An 11,183-nucleotide genomic window follows, 5' to 3' on the forward strand; every position below is an offset into this window, starting at 1 on the left:
GTTGTGCAAGGCTGTGGGAAGTATCGTTTCACAGCTACCTTTAGGTCAGAGGGACGGCGACGGCCCTGTTCAATTACGTGACCGAGATAGATCACTTGCGCTTGCGACATTTCGCATTTTGGTGCTTTGACAGTTAACCCTGCTTCACGCAAGAGGGCGAACAATGCCCTCAGATGTTCCATATGCTCCGACCAGGATGCAGAATATACCGCGACAATATCTAAGTAAGGCAAGGTGAATTCTTGTTTCAATTGTAACACTTTATCCGTAAAGCTTGAAAAACGGTACGGTGCATTTTTCAAACCGAAGCTTAGAACCTTAAGGGGGAAAGTTCCCAACGGAGATATGAGGGCGGAATATCTGCTAGCCCGCTCTGTGAGCGCAACCTGCCAGTTGCCTCTAACAAGATCCAGGGTAGAAATAAATCGGGCGCTGCTTACTTTCGTGATGCGCTCTTCGATGTTTCGTATTTATTTATTTATTTATTTATTTATTTATTTATTTACCGCGACGCCAGGAGTGTGGCTAACCCTCCCAGGCTTCTACTAGGACACATAAATACCCAAGAAAGTGGACGGGAAAACGGCGCCGCGGTAGCTCAATTGGTAGAGCGTCGCACGCTATATGCGAAGGTTGTGGGTTCGGTTCCCAACTGCGGCAAGTTGTTTTTTCATCCACTTCAATTTCCATTAATTTATCGTTTCTTCATTTCATTCATTAAGCACAAGTAACTTCCCCTATGTTGTCCTTGGTGTCAGTGTTTGTTGGCTTCTTATGATATGACTAATAAAAATCGGGCCCCTCGGTTAACCCCCTTTCTTCTCGTTATTACATAACGAGGGTCTCGAATCCGGCAACATTGATGCCTTCAGGTAGCATATGTGGGTTTATTGACCAGTTGCCTTCACCCTAAAAGATCACGTTCTCGTGACGCCTGCGGCAAAAAAGGCGTTGCACGTCCGCCGTCAAGGTCTGTGAGTGGTGGCACTGGCTAACACTCCCAGGGTTCTACTAGGACACATAAATACCGAAGAGTGTGGATGGGAAAACGGCGCCGCGGTAGCTCAATTGGTAGAGCATCGCACGCCAAATGCGAAGGTTGTGGGTTCGGTTCCCACCTGTGGCAAGTTGTTTTTTCATCCACTTCAACTTCCATTAATTTATCGTTTCTTTATTTCATTCATTAAGCACAAGTAATTTCCCCTATGTTGTCCTTGGTGTCAGTGTTTGTTAGCTTCTTATGATATATATATATATATATATATATCCATGATCCGGTCAACCTAATTCTCTCTTGCTTCCAGGTAGAGGACCTTGTCAGCACATGACACTTCAACCCACATAGAAGAACACGCATGGAATCCGCTCTTTGGCGTAGAAAGATTGAACGCAGATCACGTCGAGTCAACCCGCACCGAGGTACACGGCTAGAAACCACTGTTCAGCGCCAAACCGCTGACCGTAGGACAAACAATAGTAAGATTTGCGCTGGTGCACAACGCCGTTGCGCACACCCAACGCGCAAGTCTTTTCATGTTGACGAGCTTGACGATTACGCACGTCGTGTTTCAGGCGTTTGGCATCTGTTGCATTCATTGTCGAACAAAGTGACCGCAATGCCGAGTAATACAAAAACAATATGCAGCTGCCTCCAGAATCAAACCTGGGCCTGCCATGAGGGAGCCAGCTACTCTATCACTGAGCCGTGCCAGCGCTTGCTAGTTTCCAGCGGAAGCACACCTTAAAAATGCATCCTAGTGCGTGAGGAGACACACGATGTGAAGTACACGCCGCGTAGCGTTGATGTGTGCACGCTTTGTATTGCAGCTGCATATTAAAATACCAGGTGGCACACCGTGCATCAGTTGCATAGGTAGATATACGACGTAGATAGATAACGCTTCACGAAGATAAAAAAAAATATGGACAGGTATTGAAAAATCGTGGAATGACAAAAAAGGTGTTGTATACCTGAATAAATCAAACTGGCGAGGTGACTAGGTCGCCGCCCATTTTAAAGGGGATGCCAATAAATCATCAATATCATTAGCGTCGTATCATCGACTTTGTGTTGCTATGTGCGTTGTCTGCCACGACGCGTCTATATGTGCACCCCTTGAATTTCAGTTGCAGTGGTACAAGGTGGTTAGAGAATGCTTAGGAAGAAAAAGGAGACGGGGATCTATACAAACATCCTAGAATGGAAAAAAGAATACATGTGTTGTGTACCTGAATAAATCGGGCTGGCTAGGTGACTAGTTCGCCGTCCCCTTTTCAAAGGTGATGCCAACAAATCATCATCATCATTAGCGTCGTACCAACCATCTTGTGTTGCTATGTGAGATGCCTGCCGAGAAGCGTCTATATGTGCGCGCCTTGCATTTCATTTGCATATTATTACACCAGGTGGCCCACAATGTAGTCGTTGCGTAGGTAGCGGTAGAAGTAGATAGAGAACGTTTGAGGAAGACAAAAAAGAGGGAGATGTGTACAGAAATCTTAGAATAAAAAAGGAAAAAATGTTTTGCATACCTGAATTAATCAAGCTGGCTAGGTGACTAGTTCGCTGCCTCATATCAATAATGATGCGAAAATATCATCATCATCATTAGCGTCGTATCAACCATCTTGTGTTGCTATGTGAGACGCCTGCCGCGAAGCGTCTACATGGCAGCCCCTCGCATTTGAGCTGCATATTATTACACCAGGCGGCCCGCTGGATGGGTAATGGTACAAGCTGGATAGTGAATGTTAGGAATAAAAAGAAGATGGGGATCTATACAAATATCCTAGAATGAAAAAAGAAAACTTGTGTTGTATACCTGAATAAATCAACGTGGCTAGGCGAATAGCTCGCCGCCCCCTTTTCAAAGGTGATACCAATAAATCATTGAATTGAATTGAATTGATTTTATTTCCATATTGAATGGGGGAAAGTCCGAACTAACAAAGTGAATGTGAATTCACTTCACAGAGGTTCGGACCCCCTTTACCAGGCATACAGTAGGATAAACCAGTGACTAACATTTCAAACATAATATGAGCACAAGAAGCGTTAAAAACAAAACAGCATACATTTCAATATCGAAATTTCAGGCACGGACTACTATTTCACATATTCTCTGTGGGAAAAAAATAAAAAATAAATACAGAAAATACAGAGAATCGCAGGGTTGTATGCATGAAATGAAATGTTCATAATGAAATGCATATTAGTTTTCAGACAAACATCCACGCAGATGAGATGATATCATGAATGCGTCATAAAAATGAAGCGCAGTGTGTTTTTGCTAACAGTTGTGACATCAATCTCTCGCTCATGAGAAAAATTTAGAAGTACAGGTATGCAGTGTTGGAGCATTTGTTCCCCATATTTAGTTCGACAAAACGGAACTTTCCAATACTCTTTCGTGCGTGTGTTGTATGTAGGTGTCCTAGTCTTCAAGTGCGATAACGACGTTATGATGTCGTCACTAGTATTCACGCTCTGTTTACATCGTATGACCACATTATATGAATATAGATTACGAAACGGTACTACATGAAACCGATTGAAAAGGTGTTCTGTATGTGCATTGAAGGGCACTCCTGCTATGTGTCTAAGGGCTTTTTTCTGAACTACACGCAACTGTTGTAATTTGATGACGTAGTTTTGCCCGATACAAGAAAGCAGTAGTTTGAGCTGGGCAAAAATAACGCGTTGTAAATCAGTAATTTAATATTGGGTGGTAGCAAAAAACGTAATCTAGCCAAAATGCCACAGTCCTCGAAAGTTTGGTAATAATGTGTTTAATATGCGTGTCCCAGGACATATGCTTGTGGAAATGTACACCAAGTGTTTTGAAAGAGCGAACAACTTCTAAAGGCATTTTGTCAAGCATAAGATTTTCTGTGAGAACTACCGGCGACTGTATAGGAGTAAAAATGATTGCTTTAGTTTTGTTTGTATTAATTTTTAATGAACTTATATAACTCCATGTTAGCAGGCCTTGGAGAAAATTATTAATGTTTAACTGAAGTTTTTTTAATGTTGGGGCCAGTGAAATAGAAGAGTCATGTCATCCGCGTACATTATATAATATGGTGTTTTGCGAATAATAGTGACACCATTAACATATAAATAAATAAGAGCGGTCCAAGGGTGCTTCCTTGTGGAACACCAGCATTAATCGATTTCAGAGGGGACAGGCTGCCATTGATAGAAACGCACTGTTTCCGGTATTTAAAACATTATGTTAAAAGTTTTAAAAGAACTCCTCTTATTTCGCAAAGTTCAAGTTTTACTAAGGATGTGTCATGGTTCAAACTGTCGAATGCTTTTGAAAGATCTACTCATATTCTAATAACAAACTGTTTTTCCTCAAATGCTTTTAGAATAATTTCTTTTTGTGTTAACAGAACATGCTCGGTCGATCGACCTTTGCGAAAACCAAACTGACATTCCCTCATCAAATTGAATTTATCTACGAAAGAAGAAATCCTAGAATGTAATAGTTTCTCCAGACCTTTAGAGAACAGCGGTAGAAGAGAAATCGGTCGGTAATTGGCGAGGTTGTTTTTATCTCCGCTTTTAAAAATTACAATTACTTTTGATATTTGCATTTTTTGTGGAAAAGTTCCGGTTGAGAGGGCTAGATGGTAGATGTGAGCGAGTACCGGTGCAATTAAATCGGCTACGTATTTTACAGGTTTTATTTGCAAATTATCCATGTCCAGAGCTGCGCTGTTTCTAAGTGAACAAAGAGTTGCGAAAGTTTCAGATTCGCTCGTCGGGTTTAGAAAAAGGCTCTTGGCGTTTCTTTCAACCATATAGGTTGCATCAAAATTTTTGGAGCTTGTCCCTAGCTTCACGAAAAAGTCATTAAAAGCTTGTGCCAGTTTAGTACCCTGTACTGATTGATCGTTTAATTTTAATTCAGTGATATTTTGATTTGCATTGGAACGATTCAAAAGGTCATTAATTTTTTTCCACATGGCTTCAGGCTTATAACAGTTCTCTAGAGAAAAAATATTGTGCAGGTATGCGCGTTTCGCATTACGCAGGAATGTATTGGTTGTGTTTCTTTGTTTTCGAAATAGTTCCCAGTCTTCAGGGCTGCGTGTGGTTATAAATTTGTTGAAAAGCTTATTCTTCTTCTTGATTAGTTTGAGGCAGTAATTAGTTATCCAAGGTTTACGTAATTGTTCTGACTTCCTAATAAGGATAAGCGGAAATGATTTGAAGTATGCTTTCTCAAACAGATTCCGAACATTATCATAGGCTTCATCGTATGTTTTCGAGTCATAGATGACTTCCCAGGCAATATTTACAAGCTCATTTTTGAAATTGTCGAGTGTATGTTGATTAATGTTCTGTATTTTTCGATCTACGCAAGAAAGTTTTTTAGTGTCTTGGTAGGGGGTCTTAACAAACAAAAGAATTGGCAAGTGATCGCTAACTTGTGAGGCAAGAACGCCACCAACAGTGTCACTAGGATCCAGGTTTGTGATGAATAGATCAATTAAAGTGCTACTATTATAGGTTATACGGGTAGGACTATCAGTGATATCATGGAATCCATTCGAATCTAACACTGAGCGAAACTGTTGGGATAGAGCCACATTCAGCGTATCAATATTGTAGTCACCACCTAAAATAAGCGTTAGCTTATGATCTATTGCGTAGTTAAGGAACGTTTCAAGATAATCAATGAATTTTGACAAGCTCCCGCAAGGTGGACGGTACATTGTAGCAATGGCATAATTCTTGGATTTTACCACAAGACTTTTGATATGATTCGATACAAAAGAAAATTGATCAAGTATACTATATTCAAAGGTTTTTTTTTTACATGTATTAACAATCCGCCACCAGATCTGCAAGTGTTGTTTATGAAAAACGTTGAATAACTTGGATCCATTACAACATCTTTGTCTGATGTGAACCATGTGTCCGTGAGCATTGCAATGTCAAAAGTAAAATTAAAGCTTTCCAAGAGAATAGATAGTTTGTCGGCCTTGTTACGTGCTGACTGCACGTTAAGATGGAAACATTTTATTGCTTTTATAGGTTCAGCGCTGTATATCTTATTTACATCATCTCTGTGTAATGCCATTTTTCAGTTCGTCGTGTTTTTAAATAATCCTGCATGTTTTAGCTTTACACAATTTTGTCAAGATCACGAGGGCTGCGAACATGAATTATTCGGGAGTTTTCATCTTTCTGCGCCAAAATCTTTCCATCTTTCATCCAGACGAGCTTCCAACTAGAGACTCGCTTCTTCTCTATTGTCTTTCCCAGGAGCCGTTCTAGAGGGGACAAAGATGCTCATTTACAAACAGAGGGGAGCCGATGAACGGCCGAGGTCAGGCGTTGACACATGTGTTTTCTTAGACTTCTGAAGAAGAGAGTCGCGTTTTGCATGGCTCCTAAACTGAGCTATAATACTAGGGCAGGCATCGTCGCTTCGGGGTTTGACTCTATGCACAACTGCAATGTCATCCGGGATCACAGGCTCATTACCAAGTGTTCTTATCTGGCATAGAACTTTCTTTAGGCCTTCATTTTCCTCTTCATTCACTCCCTTAATCTCGATGCTGCACCTCAGCGAATACTGCTCACTAGCAGTCATTCTTAGATCGTGTTCCTCAAGCTCCCGTTTCATACAAGTGCAATCATTCATCAACGATTCATTGGTCTTCCTTAACATTTCGTTCTCCTTTTCAAGGACAGTATTCTTTTTCGTTATCTGTTCACACGTCTCATTGAGGTGCTCGAGGCTTTTTTCAAAGTCTCGAGCACGTCATCTTTAGCGTCGTATCACCCATCATCATCTTTAGCGTCGTATCAACCACCTTGTGTTGCTATGTGAGATGCCTGCCGCGAAGCGTCTATATGTGCGCCCCTTGCATTTCAGTTTCGTATTATAACACGAGGTGGCCCGCCATGTCGCAGTTGCATATGTGGCGGTACAAGGTATATAGAGAAAGTTTGAGGAAGAAATAGAAGACAGAGATGTATACAAGAACCCAAAAATGAAAAAGGGAAACATCTGTTGCGTACGTGATTAAATCAAGCTGGCTAGTTGACAAGGTCGCCGTCGCATGTCACAGGGGAGCCAATAAATCATCATGAACATTAACGTCGTATCATCCATCTTGTGTTGCTATGTGAGATGCCTGCCTCGTAGCCTCTATCCGTGCGCCCCTTGCATTTCGGGTGGGTATTATTGCACCAGGTTGCCCACCATGTAGCAGTTGCACAGGTAGCAGTACAAGGTACATAGAGAAGGTTTGAGGAATGCAAAGAAGATAGTGATTTATACGAAACTCGTGGAATGAAGAAAGAAAACAAGTGCTGTATACCTGAGTAAATCAAGCTGGCTAAGTGACTAGGGCATTGCCAGATTTCAAAGGGGATACCAAAGAATCATCATCACCATTAGCGCCGTATTATCCATCTTGTGTTGCTATGTGAGATGCCATCCGCGTAGCGTCTATATGTGTGCCCCTTGCATTTCGGGTGCATACTATTGCACCAGGTGGTCCACCATGTAGCAGTTGCATAGGTAGCGGTACAAGGTAGATAGAGGGGGTTTGAGGAAGGCAAAGAAGGTGGGGATGTATACAAAAAGGCTGCAATGAAGAAAGAAAACACGTGTTGTATGCCTGAATATATCAGGCTGGCTAGGTGACTAGTTCCCCGCCCCATTTCAAAGGGTATGCAAATTATTCATCATCATCATTAGCGTAGTATCATCCATCTTATGTTGCTATGTAGCCTTCGAAAGAATGTGACAAGCACTTGCACATAATCACCCTAAGTGCTCGTAGTGTAATAAACAAAACGGAACCCTTTGAGGTATCATTACTAGAACATAACCCACACATTGCCGTCATAACTGAGACGTGGCTGCGGACTGAAATAGCCGACGAGGATATCTTCCCTAGTTGTTACCAAGTTTGCAGGGATGTTACCAAGGGATCGGCCTTTCAGGGGAGGTGGCATTGCAGTTCTAAATAAAGACCACATACAGGCTCTTCTCCTGTGCATAAAGATCTCATGCTGGGGCCATACCTTCATTCTGTTTGCCATTCACAGACCTCCTGATGCATCAGCTGGTTATCTGTTCAAGCTGGAAGAGCACTTGTCTCGGTTCCAAAGAAGCAAACTGCTACTTATTGGTTACCTAAACCTGGCAGGCGTTAATTGGGAGCGTTTTGAATTCCTTCCCCAAACCAGCAATAATTTAAACAGTGTACCTAACATGATGTTCACACATGACCTAATTAAAATAGTTCAGGAACCGACACGTGTGCAAGGAACTAGCCAATCGGTACTGGATTTGGTATTTTTGCCTAGACTTACACTGTTGAAGTTGTGGAAGGCATCTCTGACCACCTGCTTGTCAGTGTTCCCTTACTCATTGTCCCTCGTACTCTATCTAATAACACTCTGAAACATTGTTCTTTCAAAGACTACTCACATGCAGAGGATGCATCCACTATAGAACATTCGGAAACATGCCTTATCGATTTTAATGATACTGATTTGAACACACTTTGGCGCCGTCTTAAAGATATGTGCCACTACTGTATAGATAAGCTTGTGCCGACCAAACGTAAATTTGTTCGTAGACAAACGCCGTGGATGACGCCTGAAATAATCCACTTAAAGCGATACATAAGAAGGTTAAAGAAACAGCGCTTGCTTTTAGGGCATCTAAAGGATTTAAAAGAAGGTCTTGTACGCGCAGTACACTCTTTGAAAGAACATTATTTTAATACAGCGCTGCCGAATTTCATTGTAGAGGAACCAAAAAAGTTTTGGAAATATATAAGTGAAAAAAAGAAACCGGTGTCGCAAATTTTTGTTGATGGTTCTGTGGTTACCGATCATGGGTATATTGCGCACCACTTCAGGCACTACTTTCACAGTGTGCTTTCTAAATACGGTGCTTGTCCATCCAATGACGCAGGGCTTAGCCCCTGTGATGTAATTTTTATTCCATACGCTGGCGTAGTTTCTATGTTACTAAATTTAAAAACTAAATCATCATGTGGTCCCGACAACCTTCCTAGCGTGTTTCTGAAAAGATATGCTGAATCTGTTGCAAAGTTTCTAGTTATTCTATTTCGTATTTCATTGCTTCATGAACAATTACCGAGTGTCTCGAAAATAGCTAGGGTTGTGCCAATACACAAGAAAGGTGACCACACATTATTACAAAATTACCGTCCAATATCACTTACATCATCATGTTGTAAACTAATTGAACATATTGCCAAGCAGATTTATGCATGTTTAGATGCGCACGCAGTCGTCTCTAATTTCCAGCACGGGGTTAGGAAAGGATACTCAACAATTACACAACTAGTGGCAGTAATACATTTCGCTCGCTTCATGTCTCGATTAGAACGGGCAGATTGATGCAATATTTCTTGACTTCAGTAAAGCTTTCGATAGAGTTCCCCATGGCAAACTAATACTAAAACTCAGACGTACTGGCCTCTTGAAAATATAATCATATGGATATGAAACTATTTAACCAATCGCTACCAATTTGTCGCAGTTAATGAGCAACAATCAGGTTGCCTTCCGGTCGGCTCTGGCGTGCCCCAAGGAAGTGTGCTGGGCCGTTATTGTTTTTATTAAATATTATTGACATTACTACTGAACTTGATCCGAATGTACAAATCAGGTTGTTTGCGGATGATTGTGTGCTTTTTCAAGAAATAACTTCAATTGACGACCAAATTCATCTGAACTCCTCGCTTGCTAAGATTTTTGAATGGTGTGAAACGTGGGACATGAAATTTAACACTGATAAGACGGTCTTTCATCGGTTCTCTCGGAAAAAAGCTCCGCTTTCTTTTAACTACAGGCTAGGTTTGTCACCTTTGCTGGAAGAGACTAAATATAAGTATTTGCGTGTTACACTTACTAATACGTTATCATGGAATTTACATATAGATAACATCTGCTCTTCCGCATTCCGTAAACAATACTTTTTAAGACATAAGCTTAGAAATTCTCCCCCTAGCGTAACATTACTTGCTTACAATTCACTAATTAGACCGAAACATGAATATGCATCCGTTATCTTGGACCTGTTTAATAAACACGATATCACCCGCCTAGAAATTGTACAGAGAAACGCTGTGAGGTTTATTTACTCTAAATTTGTCCCGTATCACTCACCCTCTGAGTTAATGCAGATTAACGGTATCCAATGTCTCGAACAACGAAGAAAAAATTTACGCTTGCAATTTCTTTTCTTGCTTTGGAATCAAGATCTAGTTACTAACCCTTCTCCATATCTGTCGCTTTCAACGTCGAGGCATACACACCACCATCATCCTAATTCCCTGAGGCCGTATTTTACGCGAACAGATATATTCAACTTTTCATTTTTTCCTCGCACTGTAACCGACTGGAATGATTCTTTATTGCCTTTCGCCTCACTGATGTTTTTAACGTTGTTATTATTCTTTTGCTGCCATTTAACCCACCCTGCTTGGGCCTGTACAAGATTTGCAGTATTGAATAAAGCAAGAAAGAAAGAGATGCCTGCCGCGCAGCGTCTATTTGTAGACCCCTTGCATCTCATTTGCACATCATTACACCAGGTGGCCCGCCATGTAGCAGTTGCATAGGTAGCGGTACAAAGTAGATAGATAATGTTTCGGGAAGACAAAGAAGAGGGAGATGTGTAGACAAATCTTAGAATGAAAAAAGAAAGCTATTGTTGCATACCAGAGTAAATCAAGCTGGCTATAGGTGACTAGGGCACTGCCCCATTTCAAAGGGGATGCGAATAATCATTATCATTATTAGCACCGTATCATCCCTCTTGCGTTGCTATGTGGGATGTCCGCCGTGTAGCACCTATATGTGCGCCTCTTGCATTTCAGCTGCATATTATTAGACCAGGTCACCCTCCATGTAGCATTTGCATAGGTAGCGGTAGAAGGTAGACAGTGCTTGTGGAAGAAAAAGGAGACGGAGATGTATACACAAATCCTAGAATGAAAAAAGAAAACATTTGTTGTATACGTGAATAAATCAAGCTTGCTAGGTGACCAGTTCCCCGCCCCGTATCAAAGGGTATGCACATAAATAATATTCATCATTAGTGGCTTATCATTCATCCTGTGTTGCTATGTGAGATGCGTAACGCGCAGCGTCGATGTGTGCGCCCCTT

General features: G+C 41.3%; 1 non-coding gene across 1 annotated transcript; it reads left to right on the forward strand.

The window, feature by feature from the left end:
* The first annotated feature begins 1,053 nt into the window (after nt 1-1,053).
* Nucleotides 1,054-1,126, forward strand: TRNAW-CCA (transfer RNA tryptophan (anticodon CCA)). Its single transcript has one exon. It is a non-coding gene; the product is annotated as a tRNA-Trp (tRNA).
* Nucleotides 1,127-11,183: the final 10,057 nt, after the last annotated feature.

This window comes from Dermacentor andersoni, chromosome 5 (genome assembly GCF_023375885.2).
Source record: "Dermacentor andersoni chromosome 5, qqDerAnde1_hic_scaffold, whole genome shotgun sequence".
Lineage (NCBI taxonomy): Eukaryota > Metazoa > Arthropoda > Arachnida > Ixodida > Ixodidae > Dermacentor > Dermacentor andersoni.